Raw genomic sequence first — 20244 nt, 5'->3', positions numbered from 1 at the left:
GTGGCTCAGAGTTAGCCCCTGCCTTTGGCTCAGGCCATGATCCTGGAGACCCAGGAGTCCCACATCAGGCTCCGTGCATGGAGTCTGCTTCTCCCTCTGCCTGTGTCTCTGCCTCTCTCTCTCCCTCTCTGTGTCTCTCATGAATAAATAAATAAAATATTTTTTAAAAGTGATCATACAAAGATGAGTAGAGCAGGATCACCACCTTTATTAGCTCCCAGCTTAGAGAATCTAGTGAGAGAGACAAGATAGCCACAAAACACTGCCCACTACCACTAAAAACAGAAAAGAAAAAAAAAAAATCCACCAATGGATTCCGGTACAATTTTCTGTTTCAGAAATATAGTTAGTATTAGGGTTGCAGATAGTCATGTTTGAGGAACTGAAAGTTCCTCTTTTTTTCCTGTTGAAAATGATAGTATGATGAGGGGGTAGTGAGAAGTGAAAGTCAGTTGACAACTTTGAAACAGAAATCTTTTCTGCAATGTGTACAGATCAAGACTGAAAACTTGCATTAATGTATATAAGAAATGACAATTGATTGAACTAAAATAATGGCAGGGATGATCTTAAACAGCAGTAAGAAACCAGTGATATTTAAGAGATATACTTGCTAAGATTTAGCATAATGCAATTTGATAATTTCCTAAGAGTGCATTTAAGAAATTCTATCATGTTCAAACATCTAAAGCAAAATGATTCTGGACAAAACTACATTTGCAATTCTTTTTATTTTCAGATTATTATTCAAGGATGAAAGATTATACAAAAAAAATGAAAGTATGTTATTTAGATTCAACTTTGCAGTGGAGACTACAGTACCTTCTAAGTTACAGCAATGATTGATACTGCTTAAAAGTGGAGCAGTGTGTATGGACACTGCATCTTCCACAGAAAAACTTCTACCAATCATCACTTAACTATGAGGGACATGAAGTTAGAGACTTTCATCTATTTTATTTACTTTTGTATCTGCAACACTGAGAACATTGCCCATACATAGTAGACACAAATTATATTTTTGTTGAGTAAGTGGATATGCGCAGTGAATAAGGGGAAAACTTCTTAAGAAGGATTTTTGTAACCAAAGATACCAAGGTTGAAAGGAATTGTTTAAACTGAGATATCACAAAATGAAAATACATTTCCCAGAATTTGTAATAGAGCTAACCAGAAGGGGTCAGTACCATTCTACCTTGGACCCAAGCATAATAAACTAGAACTCAACAAATAGCACTTTACACTCCCTTCAAGAAGAAACAAAGAGGAATTTAAGCATCCAATTAGATGAAATTTCTCATATCATTTACAGAAACTCAGTGACTCCTATGATTGTAGTAGTGGTGAATGCAATAAATTTAGTGAGACTTTGTGAAATAATGCATAGGGCCTATGAATAAAGCACTTGGGGCAGCAACCTTGTCATTGCCTGAAGGCAACCAACTCATTTGAAATTGTAGGAGAGGGTGTGTGAAGGTTTTAAAAATCTAACCTTTCTATGCTTATCAACATGTTTTATTATCACAGTTCTATGCTTATCAACATATTTTATTATCACATGATGATTTGTTGAGATTTGCTATGGGCCAGGAACTATCTTAATTGCTCTCCACCATTATCTAGCATAATGCCAGTGACAAGCTGTAAGGTTTTTATATAAATGAGGAAATTGAGGATTTAACAGATATTAAGTAGAAAGATGTAAGTTCCCGGATGGCAGAGATTTTCTGTATTTCATTCAGTATTGTATTCTCAGTGTTACATTAAGGTTAATGTTATAGTCTGACTTATGCTACCCACCAACTTGTATGTTGAAGCTCTAACCCCTAGTATCTCAGAATGTAACTCTACTCGGAGATAGAGCCCTTAAACCAGTGATAGGTTAAAAATGAGGCCATTAGGGTGGGCCCTAGTCCAATTTGATTGGTGTAGTTCCAAAAGAAAAAATGTGGACACATAGAGAGACACATTTCCGCACAGAGGAAGACACCAGAATGCATACATACATCCAGAGCAAAGACCATGTGGGGATTACAACAGCAGGATGGCCATCTGAAAGTCAAGGAGAGACCTCAGAAGAAACTAACCCTGTTAATACTTTGATATTGGACTTCTGGTCTCCAGAACTGTGAGAAATACATTTCAGTTGCTTATGCCGTCCACTGTGTGGTACTTTGTCATGGCAGCCCTAATAAAATAAGACAGTACTCACAAATATCTGCTGTATAAATGTAATAGTTTCTCCAATTTCACAAAATCTATAGTGTGTCTATAATAGTCTGCAGTTAGATTCCAAGTTGTTATACTTACCACTAGACCCTTCTGCCGTTTATGTTACTGCAGCAGACAGATTCTTTAAGAGAATTAAAAATTAGGCACCTTCAATTTCAAATTTCTTTCACCATAGAGATTTTTCAACAGTTTTTAAAAAGCTCATATTTTTTTTTTTTGTAGTCTAGATGTTTGAAAGCACCTTTTCATGATGCTAAGAACTTGATCATAGGGCCAATTGCAAGACATATGTTCAAGCACATGTAGCATTGATTCTTCAGGGTTCCCCAAAACTATGGAATATTCCCTATAATCTAAGAATTCAGCTGGCAAAGTATAGATAAAATTAAACTAAGTTCAATATAGATAAATCCATTGAAACTAAAAGATAAATTTCTATATGGCAGCAATACAAATGAAATGTTGAGACACTTTCTAAACCACAAAAACATATGCATTTTAAAATACTCAGGGATATAAAATGTTAGAATCCTTCTCACTTTCTTCATGAATGCAACTCTGAAAGACCAAAAGGTTTGGTGGGTCAGACCTCAAATCTGACTCTGCAGAGATCTTATGGTTTAACTGCAGATCTGCTTCATCTATGTCACAAAATTACCTTGATTCCCTGGGAATATGGAAATTTATTGGATAACCCAACTAAAGAATGCAAGGAAAAAAAAACAGCTAAATTTATATGGGCAGAGACCCAGCATAGTTGAACAAGCTACACAGGTAGGCTGGGTGGCAGAAACAATCAAAATAAATGAAATAAAATAACTGAAATAAAGTACACAGTGACATTGCCTGAATTTATTCCTAAAGTAGCAGACTTTATTTTTTTCCACATGAAGAATTAAAGCTCAACTCATATATTCTTTAGGAGATGGCTGCAGGCCATAGTCATTATTTATTTCCAGTTGTGAACAGCAATCTTACTTTTGATACTGCATTCAGTTCACATTAGGGATTTCTTAATGGGGAAGTATTTAATAATAATGGGTAGGTCCTTGTAAATATAAATATCTTCTTAAATGTTACCACTGAATAGTACTTAAGTTGAAGTAGGTAACAAAGGTCTCTTCCTAAACATTGTGCTCTCTTGCTTTAGGAGCTTATAATGCAGTATACTCAAGAAGTTTATGACAGTAAAATACTTCACACATGAAAGAATCTGTGTGTATGGGGGGATTGCGTGTGTAGCGTATGCGCATATGCATGTATGTATGTGTGTGTCTTAGATTCTGTTAGCAGACTACTTGTTCTGAGAGGCTGGAACAGCCTTGTGATTCCTATAAATAGCCAGCTTGCCAAAACTTCAGTTTCTATTATTAGCAATTAGATAGATAAGAACTAATCAGGATTCACTATTCTAATTGCACTGCATCTGTGTTCTTCAAAGTCCCCTGCAATTTTGTCTTTTAAGAGTGAAAAATGGGAAACACAAAATCTACCACTCTTATTTTGTACAATTTTGTCAAAATTATGATTTAATAGCAATAGAATTTTCAACAGCTAGGCAATTTCCCCTGTTTTTATCCCAAAGTCACATCAAGTGAACCTGAGTCCATGATGAATGTCTACATTAAAGCTATCATTGCTAATAGTATTCCATATCATTTGTCTTTGGTTCCGTGGGACCAAATTACAATCACCACATGACTGTAGCTTATCTTGTGATTAATGATGGTTTTACTAAGTCACTGACAGTGAAGCTTCTGGGAGGAAAATGGTAATATGGTTTGAAATTTTAAATTGCACATTTAAAAAATCATTACCTGGTTTTCAAAGAGATGGTTAATTTGTGCATGATAGGGGGTAAAAATCTAGTCCTTTTAGCCACTGGAAAGAATGTCTCAAGACAATTATTCCAATGTTTAAAGGCCATAAAATGCTATAAATAACAAAATGTTCCAAAGGAAATACAAACATCTCTTATAAAGGATGCTGAATTTTTCAGATGGATAAAATTTTAATATCCAAAAATGTGCAAAGACTAAAACACACCCCAATAGGAAATAAGATTGGGTGATATATTGAGGAGCATTCTGTATGATATATTGTAAGTTCAGAAAACTGCTCTGCACCATTTCCCTGAGAGTCATCAGTGCACATCTAAGTCATTAGTGAAGGAATATTATCAGCATCCATTGGACTTTTGATATTTTCTTTTAAATTACCTCAGTCTCGAAACTCATATGAACTTACATTATTACTACTGGGACTAATTGGCATTGATTCAGTTTAGCAAAGAGAGATTTTTAAATTCATTTTGCTTCAGGAAATAGATAACCAATATCAAGAAAAGTTGTTTTGATTGCAACTTTATTTCTTTTTCTACATGAAATTCAAAACCTTTTTTGCAATTGTAACCTCAGTTAAGTTCCATGATAATAGACAATTTGCAACTCAAATGCCCATAAAATAACCTCAAAACACTGAAGATAAGTCATAAATGGTTTTGTCCTTCTTTAGTTTGGTAAAAATAGAACAGAGGAATCTGAAACTCCATTTCTAGCCTTTCTACAAGTCAATTGACCGTATCTTCTATGATTGAAATAGTCAAAATATGTCCATCTTTCAAAACTCCATAATCATCCAAGTGACTGCAACCCTAACAATGGCAGCACAGATTGTTATTTTATTTCTCTGTTTTTCATGCTATGTTAGCTCCAGAAAAATACTTTTTTCTAGTAGCGTGTTGATCTTCCATGTGTACTTGGGCTGAAATATTTCATCTATTGCTTGATATGATACTGTCTGAAAGAATGAGTGTCCAAGGATTGATATTCTCTTGACATTATTGTTTTCTATATAAAAGGGCATATGATGATGGCTTCTGTTTTTAGTGAGAGTCATCAAATGTTGGAGGCTGCATTGTTTAATCTGGGCAAGTGATCAATCCTACTTGTGCTCACTCTGCTATTTAGAAGACTAATTATTGTAGCAATTTTAGATGATTTTAATGTTCTAAGAGAGCTTAATGAAGACCGTTAAACATTTATTAGAAACATATTTGCCTCTATGAACCTCTAAAACAAGAACATTACTGCAGTTTAACCATTTATTTCTTAGTGCTGGTATTAACATTAATTGTTGGTGCTTATAAAACTATTTACTTTTCTTGATTAATATAATAATTTAATGGGTTTTTACAAGTAGAGAATATGGAATTAATGATGTAGTCTGTATGAGTGATGACAAACCAGTCTTATGCTCCATTTTGTAGAATACCAAGTTAAAGAGACATTTGAAGATTGAAGATTACTCACCAAAATAAAGCTATTCAAAACAGGTAAACTAAAAAAAGGAAAAGTGATCTATTAAAGAACAATTACTGGCATAACAGCATGATGAGGTCTGTGGACTCACTTACCAGTGGAATAAGTGAAAAATTACACATACACATATACATACACATAACAAAACAAGACAACAACCATTAAAATATCTGGAAGTGGTGTTTAAGTTATATAGCTAACACAGAAATATTTATTCAAGAAAACAAATGAAAAATTCAGTAATTCAGTAACTTAAACAAAAGGAATTTAGTCAATAGAAATTAGTGCAGCCAAGAACTCAGGACTCCCTCTACACTGATCTTCTAGTTGGAGGTCTACTTTCCCAGATGGTCAGAATGTCAGTATTTTTCATCCTGCCCTACAAATAACTTAGTCAAATATCCAGGCAAGAGGTGATAACTCTCTTTTATTTAGGCCTAGCCCACACTGATGGAAGGAAGTTTTGTCTTGAGCTTGGGGCCCCAGTTACCCTTTTGTAGGTCCATAAAACAATGGTTCCATATTGGAGAGGCAAGCTGAGAACACTTCATGCTACTCTTCCTTCCACCGGGCACTCAGTTCCTAAACCGGGATGTCACTAAGAGAGAAATGCACATTGTTTCTACCCCAAGATCCACAGATGTGGCTTAAATAATTTTTGTGAGGGTGAAGGGAGAGAAAATCATAAAACACCTCTGTGTCTCTTCCAAAAATGACACACTACATTTGCAATAGGGTGTGGTGAAATTGAAGCTAAGTGTGCTGTCACTAACAGAAAAGAATGTAGTGGAAAGAAATAGGGAGGAGATTTATAAATCCATTAAAGATTTAGGCTAAATTTGGCTGGCTCATTTTCCAGAGAGAATTAGGAGAAAAGTGCTAGAAGATGCCTTCCTGGGGTCAGAATAAATCTCAAAAGCTGATATTTGTAACCATGCCTTCAAATAAACTTGAGTTTAAAAGAAAAAGAAAAGATAAAGCAATGAGCTAGCAAGTGGTGGATTTCAACCATGAGAATCTCAATTACTAGATTTCAACAGCAATTAATGGATCTCAACATAGTCCAAAGGAAGATATGGTAAAAGGAAGCTCTGCAAAAACAATTATTATTTACAAGATGACTTAGGGTACTCCTAAGGTATAAAATCAAATGCTTAATACTAAGGGAGTGAAATAGACTTTACTAAAATAATACAACCAGACCCTAAACCAAAAAAAACAAACAAAAATAATAAGCCTGAAGTCAGGGAGTACCTAGAATTGTTACTCTACTATACATTATTTAGAATATCCAATTTCCAACAAATTTCTGAAATCCAAAGAAATAAGAAAGTGACTCATATACCAGAAAAAACAAATAAATGTGCAACAGAAACTATGAGTGTATGCAAATGCAGCATTTAATAACATCAACAAAAATGCTGAAGTATACATTATAAAATATTCAAGGAAATAAAGGAAATATGATTACAGAATAATTGTGATGATAATAAAGAGATTATTATAAAATAATCAAATGGAAATTCTGCAATTGAAAAGTACAATGACTATTATGAAAACTGCATAAGAGGGGCTCAACAGTAGATTTGAACTAGCAGGAGAAAAAAATCAGTGAAATTGAAAATAGGTTAATAGAGATCATGCAAGCTGAAAAAGAGATAGAAAAATAAAAAGATAACTTCATAGAAACATGAGCACCACTAAACACAGCAACAAAAGAAGTAAAAAAAAAAATGTTCAAAGAAATGACTGAAAACTTTCAAAATTTATTGCCATCAATAATCTACACATCTAAGAAGCTTGATGACCTCCAATCAAGATGAATGCAGAAAGATCCACAGACAGATATAAAAATACTAAAAACCAAAGATGAGAAAATATGGAATACAGTAAAAGAAAAAATGACTCCTCACTTACAAGAGAACCCCAACAAAATTAACAAGAGTCCTTATCAGAAAACGTGAAGACTAGAAAACAGTGGGTTAACATATTCAAAGTGCTCATAGAACAACAGCAACAAAAAAACCCAAGATCTGTTACTAGCTGGCGCACTTTAAAATAAATACTAAAGGAAATTCTTCAGGCTAAAGGGGACTGACCCCCAGATAGTATTTTGAATCCACAAAGAAAAACAAATAGCATCGAAAAAGGTAATTATGGAACCATAAAATAGAGTACAAGTGCATATATTTTGCATTTCTTCTCTTAAATTGATTTAGAAAGCAATTAAATAGGACAATATGTGTATAATGTTTTGTTGAGTGTGTATTGGGAAGAAATGTAATATATTTGCCAATAACATCACAAAGATGGTATTTGCAAGTAAGTATTGAGCTAAGGAAATGATTCCAGATAGTAACTTGAATCCACAGGCCAAATGAAGCAAAAAAGAAATGGTAAATAAGAAGGTTACTATAACAAAAGCTACATTTAAAAAAAGAAGAAGCTATTCTTCCTTGAAGTTTTTTGCTGATTTCACATATTCATAGAATATATAATAAAACTTCTTGGTTTCATTTGCAACATAGATATTGCTTTGGTAACAATGTGGGTTAAATTAGCCCAAATTAATGAAACTTAAATACATTATTTATTCTCTTAAATATCAAACAATTCACTAAAAATGCTATTTTGTATGTTGACTAAACAAAATTCTTTTTTTATATTAGAATAATCACTACATTAAAAAAATAAAACAAAGCTTTAGGGGTGTCTGGGTGGCTCAATAGGTTAAAAGTATCTGCTTTGGGCTCAGGTCATAATCCTAGGGTCCTGAGATCTAGCTCTGCATCTGGCTCCATGCTCAGTGGGGAAATCTGCTTCTCCCTTTTCCTTTGCCCCTCCCCCCACTCATGCTCACCTTTTTTCTTTCTCTTTCTCACTCTCCCTCAAATAAATAAATAAAATCTTAAAACAAAAACTTTAAATTGCAAATTTGAAGATCCACAACTGGAATAAGGCCCCCTAGTGATTTTGAGTACCAAAATATATAATATGTAAACTAAGAGTAGTATGTAATTAGTTTATCTTTGCAAATCCTATGGATTTTAGCAGTTTAACTCTGGTTTGAAGCTTATGTAAAACTTTCAGATATATGCCATTATCAGTACTTACTGATTTAAACATTAAATGAATAGTGGCAAGAATTTCTCTTTCACATAGGCAGAACTGACATTGTAACTAAGAGTGAGAAAGTTTGGGTATTATCATGGAGTTATCTATCTCATTGTTCCGCTCCTAACCAGAGTTATTAAAGCATCTCATGAATATGGAAATATGTAATATTTTAAACCACAACCGGGTAAGTAGAGTTCCCAGGAAATACTTCCAAATATGCAACCATTATTAACATGAGAAATAAGTTTAATATGACCTAAATAAGTCTATCATTGACATATTTTTAGTTCATGTAGAAAAGATTTGTCAATGCATCTGTTCATTGCTTTTCAAAGCAATTTCTCCAAGAAAATTCTTTTAAAATATTAAAGAATGAAAGGTCAGAATCTCAAGGTCTCGATTTTATTTGTAGATGTTAAAATTACTGAAATACTTTTGTAGCCTATCAGTATGACATTCAAAGCAAAAAAGCAATAGAAGGTAGAACAGAATCTTGAGAGAGACTGCTCATCATTCAATGTGTCTTCCTAAATCAACAGTGGTAATTTCAAGTTGAACTACATCTCCAATATGGAGTGCCTTACACATTTTGTAGATGTTTAGTATGTAATGAGGAGGAAGATATCTCACTTCCACATGTTGGAAGCAATGAATAAAGCAGAGGATGCAGCATGACCAAAATTAATTTAAAACTCATGCCTACTAATATTTGTGTAGGGAGAACGTCCTTCACCTGCTTTCAATTGAAATGCCAATGAGATTTCATTGTTCCTTTCCTCTGGCTTCATCTAAATGCTATCTTTAAAAGAAGCCACTCATGAGAGTATGAAGAAGCCTGGATCACAAGAAAGAACCAATATGAGGTCATCCCTAAGAGAGAAATAGTTTAACTCTCTTCTCCCTATATTCCCGTTAAAACTTTTTTTCTGTTTTTCCTTTCATTATGACTTTGATATATTTTTCTATCACCTGCCTTCTTTTCCTAAATGTTTCACTGATTACACTCCACAGAGAAATGTCCCTGTAACATATAAATATGAAGGAAATAGGTATACATATGTTGGACACTCAATCCAGCTGCCTTCCTTCTGCCAGTATTTTTTTTTTTTTTTTAGTAAAACCTTCAGAATGGGACACTACCTATCTGCTGCCAGCTCTTGAAAGCGGTCTTTTCACAGGAAAGAGACGGCTACCACATTGTAACCATCTTTAACTGCATTATTTATTCATTTTTTTAAAAATCAAGTTCTTATCACTCTGAAACCAGGGATTATGGATATTCACTCCTTTTTAAAGCTCTATTTTTTAATCTAAAATGAGTCATTTTTTAAAAAAAAAGGAGAGAGAAGCTTTATTATATTGAGATAGAATCAGAGAGAGGCATTATTAACAAAAAAAAGAAATAAAAAAATTTAGATAACACTTTGTTATGGAGACTATTAGTACCAAGTATCATGGGAATTACAAATAAAAGTTATTTCCTTAAAGAAAAAAATGGAAAAAAAAATAACTTTCAGTGATATCTGGTGTCATCTTCAACACATAATCAAGTTGAGGAGGAGTTTGTACTAGTCTATTCATGAAGGTGCTTTGATTATATAATAAAATTAGTAATATGGAGATATGAAAAGCTATGTAAAGATTGCATGCTATATGGTCCTCATGGACAGATTAGAACTTGGATAGGTTTGTAATAACTAAGGTGAACTTTAGAGATATTTTTGTCTCATAGGTTTAGAGAAACCAACTGGAAAGTAAAAAAGAGACTGGATAATATGTAAATAATGATCATGCTAACTGAAAAAGCAAAAACTAAAGAGGCAGTAAACTAAATTATGGAAATGGTATGAATTTGCACCTATACACTGAGGTGAGCAAAGGCTAAATCCCAATAGTGGTGAGGTTGGGTACTATCAGCAAGTGAGGAAAGTCAGACATTGAACTTCAGTTTCTCCGAATCACAAATGTGTATCCTTAATTGTGCCCTCAACTACCTCTCTGCTGTCTATCCCATAAAAAATAGCTTTAAAAAACAGATTGTGAAATGTTAGAAATAAGAAGTAGAATATAGGTAACAAAGATTTTTTTTTAACAAAGATATTTTTTAAAAGAAGAAGGTACTTTTTTTGTTTGCTTATAAAATAAGGAAGGCATAAAGAAGTAGCTAATTGTCTAGAAGATATAAATTTAAAAAATATTTGTAAAGGAGGAAAATATATCTATTAGAGAAAATTGAAGAATACAAAAAGCCAACTACTTCAACAGGGTTACCTAAACACTATGCTTTCCCCCGTGATTTTTTTCAGACTTTCAAGAAAGAAATCATTTATTATATTCCTTTTATAGCATGAGAAAAGAGAGTCTCCTAATTTATGTATTTTTAACAATTTATTCAAGTATAATTTACCTTCAAGAATGTGACTCATCTGAAGTGTACAGTTTAGTGAATACTGGCAAATAATTGAGCTCAAAGTAATCTCCACCATTAACATATATATTATTTGCATCACCTAAAGTGTTCTCTTATGCCTCTTCACATTTAATTCTTAAGCTCTATATATGGCCCCAAAATTGATCAATAAGTTTTCTGTTACTAGAAGTTAGTTTCTTCCTCTATCAATTTCATATAGATGGAATTATATAGTAGGTGCCATTTTATGTCTTGCATATTTCACTCAATATATAACTTTTGATGTTCATCTATGTTGTATATGTAAGTAATTTGGTTTTTCATGCTAAGGGGTATTACCCTTATTAGACATATAATATTTTTGTGATTCATTCATTAATTACTGAATATTTGGGTAGTTTCTACATTGGGGCTATTATGAATAAAGTTGCCATGAACATTTGTGTGCAAGTCTTTGTGTAGACTTATTTTAAAAAGCCTATTGGGCAAGTATTTAGAGGTGGAAGGATTGAATGTATAGTATATGCATGTGTAATCTTACAAGAAAATGACAATATGTTTTCCAAATGGTCACATAGTCTCATCCTTTTGCCAGCAACTTTCAAAAATTTCAGTTGCTCCATATACTTGTTAAGTCTGTTAAATTTTATTTTGTTTAAAAGTGGTGTGTTATACCTCATTTAGTTTTACTTTATACATCCCAATTACATATGCAGATTGACTATTCATTATCTTTCTTCATAAGCTGTTCACTATTTTGCTTATTTTTAAAATAAATGGTTTGTTTTTGTAATATTAAGTTCTAAATGTTCTTTATATATATTTCAATATAAGACTTGTTAGATATATATTTATATGAAATAATAGTCTCTGACTTGCCATTTTATTATGTTCTCCAGAGAACAGAAATATTTAATTTTAGTTAAATCCAATTTATCAATTTATTCTTTATGGTTTGTACTCTCAAAGTCCCCTTTAAGAAAGAGACCTCAAGGAAGTTTACCTCAAAATTTACTTCTGTTCTATTTAGAATCTTTAATTTTTATATTTTGAGTTAATTTGGGGGTATGTTATCTTTTAACGATCAAGTTTCATTCTTTCACCAAATAACATTCCAATAACAAATAGAAATCCAGTTCTTCTCTCACTATTTGTTGAAAAGCCAGCCAGCCCTTCTCCAATGACTCATTTCAGCACTTGCTTTTAAAAATCAATTGACCATTATGAGTGGGCATATTTCTGAATTCTTTACTCTATTGCATTGATCTATTTATCTATCCTCATGTCCTACTGTATTGACTAATACCAACTTTATAATAAATATTACAATCATTATTAAAATTTCACTAAATTTGTACATCTTTTTTTTTTTTTTTCAAAATTGAATCATTTAAAGTCCTAGACTGCTAATCCCATTGTCTCTCACATTTCTGAGATTTATTTTCTCCTGTTTATTGGTCATATTTTCCTGCTCCTTTGGATGTTTAGTTATTTTTTGGTTAGATACTAAACCAAACAATCCTGATGCTTACATTGTTTACTATCTGGATTCTGAGGTTTATTTAGGCAAGTGGCAGTTGAATTACTTAAGAATCAGCTTGGTCCTTTCAAGGTTTGTTTTTTGAGTTTTGTAATGGTGAGTCTAGAGTAACCATTACTCGATAGATTTAACCCTGTTAGGTTTTTCCTTCTAGGTCCTTTACTGGAAGCCGTGAATGTTCAACAAGATATCTCCCCATTGGCGGTGGTATCTCAAATATCTCTCAGCCATATTATCTTTAGGAACTGCTCAGTTTACAGATCCCTAATAGTTTGTTGCTCAGCCTGGTGCACCCTGCCTCCGCATGTGGAGCCAAACCCGTGTGCAGATTTCTAGAACTTTTTCCTTGTATAGGGTCACGCTCTGGTCCATAAATTCCAGCTGTAACAGCGTTTTAAGACGTTGATTATTGTCTTCTCTACTCAATGAAATCACTGTGCTTTGCTTGAGTTTCCCTTCCTGTCTTAAGTCCCAGAAAGTTCCTCCATGTAGAATGTGAGGCTTTTCCTTTTCTCTCAGGAGTTACAGCACTTCAATGCCACAATCTCCTCATGTTTATTGCATAGGAATGCTTTAGTCATCAATTGATTATCTCTTTTAAGTCATGAACAGACATTAGTTCTTTTTCTGTTTTTAATAAAAATGAATTTCTTTTTTTAATTATTCTGAGTCTTCATAGCAGTTTTGCTGTGTTAAAATTATTTAGGGATATTCAACCAGATAGAGTTATAAACATTAGACAACATGATACAGAAGAAGAGTTTCCAAGAATTTCCCATAAGCGGCACCTGCATGGTTCAGTGGTTGAGCATCTGCCTTTGGCTCAGGTCGTGATCCCAGAGTCCTGGGATTGAGTCCCCATATCAGGCTCCCCAGGGGGGATCTGCTTCCCCCTCTGCCTATGTCTCTGCCTCTCTCTCTGTGTCTCTCATGAATAAATAAATAAAATCTTAAAAAAAAAAAAAGAAAAAAATTCCCCATGAAAGCCCAGTTCCACTGAAATTCTTCAGGTAGCCATGGTGGGAAGAAACGCAACATGAGCAGCAGCAAAATTAGGCAAACTCTTCCTCTTCTTCCCTTCAACGAGATCAGCTGTACATCTATGGTTGTATCTATTAAGAGTTTGCCTTCAGATTTCTTTGAACAAAGAATTTTACCACTAAAATATGAAATCTACTCATTTAGAAACATACTGACACAGAAAATGTACTTGACATATTGTTAATTTTTTAAAGATCATGTTATAAAAACATTATGAAACGTGTTTGATTTAGAAAATAGATACTCTGATTGGTTATTGAACTTGTGGCCATTATAGTTTTCTCTTTTTGGGCACTGTGTTTCCATGATGAGTATATTATTACATAAATAAGATATGCTAAAATTGTCAAATAATAAGGAAACATTCTTCAGAAACTATCAGGAAACCAATTTCATGTTTCTTTTGCAAAATATGGGAAAATTACTCAATATCACTATCAGAGATTTATGAAACTTTATAACTTGTTTTTGATCAATTATGGACAAAAGCAAACAAAGTAACTTACATTCCCTGAGTGAAAACAACAATACATATTGAAATTAAGATATATTTTATTGTTGAAAATATTATGTTCTAATTCTGTGTATTTTATTTTTTAACATGGTTTGAGGTAGAATCTTCTTGAGCCTCAGGTTATTCCATTGCCAAATGCTAAAATAACTGATTTATGGGAAAAATAATTGATTTATGGAGGTAGGAGGACTAAAGATGATACAGATAAATGGCCTAGCTCATAATAGGTACAGAAGAGAGACTAGCTTTTACTTCATACATCATCTTATACATCATATGCCTTAAGGGAAAAAAAAAAAAACCTTGAAAATACTCAAAATCAGGGACGTCTGGCTAGCACAGTTGGTTAGGCATCGGACTCTTGATTTCAGCTCAGATCATGGTCTCAGTTCCTGAGATGGAGCTCCACATCAGGCTCTGTGTTGAGCTCAGAGTCTGCTTGAGATTCTCTCTCCCTTTCTTTCTCCCTCTGCCCCTCCTGCTTATGCTCTCTCTCTAAAGTAAATAAATAAATCTTTTAAAAATTATCAAAATCCAATATTTACTTGTCTTCAAAAGTAAGTAAAATAACATCTTCATAAGATACTTGGCAGTCATCTTATTGTGAAACTGCGTATATGAACTCAATATCACATGAATTTACAATTCGGAAAAGTGGATTTCTGTCAATTTACAATATGTTGGTATAAAGGATCTCAGAAGTACATATTGTTGCTTTTCATGAATTTTCCTTTTCTGCTTGACTTCCCTTTTCATGAAAAGCTGCCTATATTCCTAAAAGATTGCTGTTTGTGTTTAGTGCAGATTTGTTCTTGTTAATATTTTATTAGTTACTATTTTTAGTTTTAATAAAAGGCTACTTCTAATCCTTTTCTCCCCAGGCTTTGGTAAGTGGATTGTGTGCACACTGAAATGGTTGGGGAATGTACATTCTAAAAACTCTTTGTGAAATCAAGTGTTGGACTCAGACTTCCAAGTGGATGCCAGTCTGGAGCAAAGTCCATTGACAGGATTCTTCACACCTGTTTGGCTTACTTGCTTTAGTCTCTAGGTCTATCTTTCTGTCTCTCTCTCTTCCTTTTGGATTGGCTATCCCAGCGGAGTGGTGACATTTACTTTTTAAAGTTTTAAAATAAACAAATCTTATATTCAAGATAGCCCCTTTGACAATTTTGAAATGTACATTAAATGGAACTTGCATTTGTAATGCCTACAGTTTACCTAGCATGGAATAGATGCTAGCCACTCTTTTAACATTTTCTTATGTAGTTGCATTTTATCTTCACAACACCTTTGTGAGGGAAGAAGTATTTTGAGCCCTATGATACAGATCACAAAGCTGAAACTCCAGACATAAATTAACCATAAGTTACCTAGTCGGTTAAGCAACAAAAGCTACATTTTATTCAATAATTTATTAGAAATTTAAAGCAATTTGAACATTGATTGAACTTTTCAAAGTATAAGATACTTTAAGTTAAAATTATCAAGTCAACAGAACAGTCAACCTTTGACCTCAAGTTTGAGAAGGAACATACTCCATATTTTCCTTTGTTGATAAACTTCTGATGATAAAAATTTGTTCCTACTGATTTTCATACAATTGTTCTCCAAAGAGATTCCATTTTGGAAATTAATTTCAATGATTGTAGTAAAAAGATTCATCGTTCTAAAAGGACAAGGGAAACATATTAAAATGGAATCTTTTTAGTTTTTTTTTTATTTTTCATTTTTAACAAAGAAGTAAAATGGTTTGCTTCTTCAACTGCTCATCATCTTTCAGCATTGCTTACCAGGGAGGAAGCCAATACCCCAAGACCTGGTGTTGGAGACCGCAGCAGCTGGAGCTCACCTGCATCCTGGACTCACAAAGTACCTAGAGTGGCTGAGTTCAATAAGCACTAAAATGTTATGTATGTATATTATTTAATTTTTTTTCAGAAAGTATCTCATGCTTCAGATGTAGGCAAGATAATGTAGACTGCTAAAGAGTTAACTAAATGAAATAAGAGGCAATTATGTTTTTTTAGAGAGAACATTAGAAGATAGACTTTTAGCTCTACAACTGGCATCATTTATCCTTCAAACTATAATATGATTAGTTACTACCAAATTTAGGAGGTGGTGTAAGCATTGCTGAAACTATCTAAATTTTTATCTTCAAAAAATCCTTTGATCTCTTGAAAACAATGATCTGTACAAAAATAAGGTAATTTGGGTAATACATATGCAAAATTCATCATTGGAAAAATAAGGAGACAGAAAGAGAATTAGCTTATATCAACATCTTGGTTTGCAGTGAGTGAACCTGTTTTGGGTAAAAGAGGACATAATCAACTGTAATGATTTTCAGTTTTAATAGCTTATGTAAGTCTGTTTAATTATTAATAGTAAAATTAACTCCTGAGGACAGATCTTGCTGCTCTTGAACTAGGTAGGTAGATAAAAATTCTTATAATATGGGGATCCCTGGGTGGCTCATCAGTTTGGCGCCTGCCTTTGGCCCAGGGCGGCATCCTAGAGTCCCGGGATCGAGTCCCGCATCGGGCTCCCGGCATGGAGCCTGCTTCTCCCTCTGCCTGTGTCTCTGCCTCTCTCTCTCTCTCTCTGTGTCTATCATAAATAAATAAATAAATAAATCTTTAAAAAAATTATTATAATACATATAAGTTTGTCAATAATATATTTATGCCCTGAATGCTGATTGATTACAAGACAGCAAACCTTATTTCCACCTTATTGTGTTGATTCATTTTATTTGGACTATGGTTTTTACAGTATGAAAAAGTAGAAGAGGATATTGCTATCTGTTTAATTTTTCCAAGGCCTATGGGCAAACAAGATAATTTAAAATAAATCAGATATTGGCATGAATTATAAAGTTTCATTTCAGTACTTGATCAAATTAATTGGGAAATTGCTAAATCCTCCTTTTTAATAACAATAAGTTTATCTCTCTACATTATGTCCTAGAGGCACGAGTACAGTCAGTTTAAGGGGAAGGAAATATTACTGACTATGTTGAACAGTGTGCAAAGTTGACAAACGTCTTTAAATCAAGTTGTTTACTTAAAGTAATATTGCCTTGGATCAAAGGGGAGAGAATAGATCCCATTTTCATAACAATGGATTGAATAGTTTACTCATTTTTTTCTTAACGTTTCATGTAATCTATGAAAAGTGTCTTTTACATCTAACTTCATATATGCCATATGCCTGTGAATTTGCATATGCCATAGATTTTACAGGCCATATTTAATTCTGAGATACTTTCAGTAAGCCTATAAAATCAAGAAAAATGGATAACTGAGGAAGAATGACAAGCAACTTTTAAAATAATAGCCTAAATCTTTAAAAGGCTGTATTGAAGGTAGCAGGGTATAAAATGATGGTCATGAAGAGAGCATCAGCAATCAAATTCAGTCTGGAGAATGAAACTTTGGTGCAATAGGTGGATTTCTTATTACTCAGATCTATCCTTTCACTCACTCCCCTCATCAATGATAGACTTGCAAAATAATCTAAAAACAAGAGCTTGCTTTTAAGAAGCCATTTGCTAAAGAAATTAATCTATACCATAAGATCAGCCATGTGTTAAACAGAGTTTGTAAATACTGTTAAGTAACAAAAATTCAACTGAGTAAATTGTAAAGATCTAATTGACTTTATTAATTGATTCATGAATCTGACAGTACCCTGTCTAGCAGGTAGAGGGGAGCTTCAAAGGGCTACAGCAAATGAAAGATTTTTAAAAGTATGGAGGGAGTAGAAAAAAATATTAGCAAACAATCCATTGCTTTAGTCAAGATCATCTTCCTAAGGGGAACAGAGGGAATTTCTCAGCAAATTTACTGACTGGGGCCTTAACACAAGGGGTGCCTTATTGGGCCTGTGGTTTTCTTTTTAACAACACCAAATATGGTTTTCTTTCTCATACTATTTTACCAGGACCAAACCAAAACGAAACAGTTAAATATGTAGTAAACTAAATTGTCTGGTCTCCAAGATTAAATTTGTTCTTATTGTTTAAAAATTGATTATATTTCAGAACTGAATGAGTATCTTGCTTCTGTGTTTTCATTAGATATTAACAAATTCTTCTCCTTTTAATGCTTTTTGCTTTATGAGTATAGAGTTACACTGAAGATACAGTTAATACTATTTTTGCCCAAATTATTAAATCAGAAGCTCATTTTCTTGAAATGAAAGAGCTCCAAGAGCCTGAATTGAACATGTTTCAGAGAGAATAATATGAATTCGGGCCATCCTTTTCCACTGCTAATTGAAAAAAAATTTCTTGCAGAAGTAATCTGATAGAAATAATAATAATAGTTTACTCTCCCTTCAACTTTATCACATTTCTATTCTTTTACCTGCCTATGACTTTTGAGATTCTTTCTCTGTGACTTATTTCACACAATCTTCATCCGTAGCCTCAGAACTTGAGAATTTCTACTATATGTAATAATGCGTTACATCTTATTTTTGTCTAGAAAATGTGTAAAATATACTACAGTACTGAATTTCATATATTGGCAACAATGGTAGAATCATAGATACATACACACATTACATCCCTATATATTTAAAGACTGAAGTTTATTGAAAAGAGAGGAAAACAATGCAAATAGAACATAAATAGAATTACAGAACATAGAGCCCTATTTGCTTACTTTTTGTGGTAACATTTCCAGGGAATGGAAATCAAAGGATATAAAGCTATCTGATGATAAAATTACTCCAAAATTGTCATATGATAGATATTCTAGCAACCTTTACTGGATGGATTGTTTGTTAATTAATTAACAGATAAATCTTGCTCTTCCACAAGTCTCATTCTTCATTTTTCTTACCTAAATCCGTCTTTCCTTCAAATATCTAAGATATATTTAGTTTATTTTGGATTGGGCAACTGTCAGGAAATGACCTAAGTAGATATTTCCTGTGTAAAACAAAAAAGCTCTCATTTTAATTTGGATCTACCTTGTGCTGTAAATAACATTCAGATCTGGAGAAGTCTTAAATGATATATATTTAAATATATATATATATTTATCTTCATAGGACTAAGAAAATGAGGAAGTCCCAAGGAGTGATTATAAAATAAGAGATTGCTACACTTATTTCTAAAGATTTACTTGCTGGTTTTAAAAACATTATTGAATTTTCTGCATTTGTTTTAGTAATCTTAAAATATACATAGGCATATCACAAATTGTGTGTATGATCAACTTATGACCATGTTCTGCTACTTTATTGCAATTCTGGAGTTTGCATTTTCATTGGCCCCATGTAAAGGACAAATTACCTCATGGCAAGCTGTATAAATAAAAGCTTTTACAATCATTTACATGAGGAAGAGTAGTGGGGAAATTAAGTCATCAAATGGCACATAGTCTTTGAACTCTGCAGAACTCAACAGAACCCGTCCTATAGCAGTCAATAGCATAATCATTTCATGACCAGATGTGTTGTTAGATTTAATTTTTATACAAGTAATTATGATCCTAAATATGTAATAAAGGACTTCACACTTCAAATTATTTTTATTATATTTTATGAGCATGATTAAATTAACCAAATCTTCAAAATAATTCCCTGATAGTTAAAATTATTAGTTTTTTTTTTTTTGAGGCAAAAAAATATGGCAATCATACAATTGTAACTCAAATAATGGTGCAGTATGTTCTAAATAAAAATGAGAAAACTGAAAAAGCACCATTTTATACTTTTAAATTCATTACTAATTATGTTTTTTTAATATCTTGAAATATATGTCATATTAAATCAATGTTGTTAATTTGAATTTTATTGGTTTGGTGGGAAGTTTTAGTGTTTGAAAGTGTGGTTTAATAGTGTTTCAGAGCTACAAGTAAAATAAGTTTTGTTTATATATATTTAAGTAATATTATAAAAATTAATAACACTTGGAATTAAAGAGCATTTAGTTTTGTATTTTATTTCAATCTGAAAAAACACATAAATTAATAAGTCAAAAACCCCTGGGGAAAGAGATTCATAATTATTCTTGTCTTTCAATGCAGACCAATATTTGACATTTTTTAGTTAC

The sequence above is a fragment of the Canis lupus genome, chromosome 1 (genome assembly GCF_011100685.1).
Source record: "Canis lupus familiaris isolate Mischka breed German Shepherd chromosome 1, alternate assembly UU_Cfam_GSD_1.0, whole genome shotgun sequence".
NCBI lineage: Eukaryota > Metazoa > Chordata > Mammalia > Carnivora > Canidae > Canis > Canis lupus.
The sequence above is the reverse complement of the archived record's forward strand: the minus strand, read 5'-3'. Positions refer to the sequence as shown.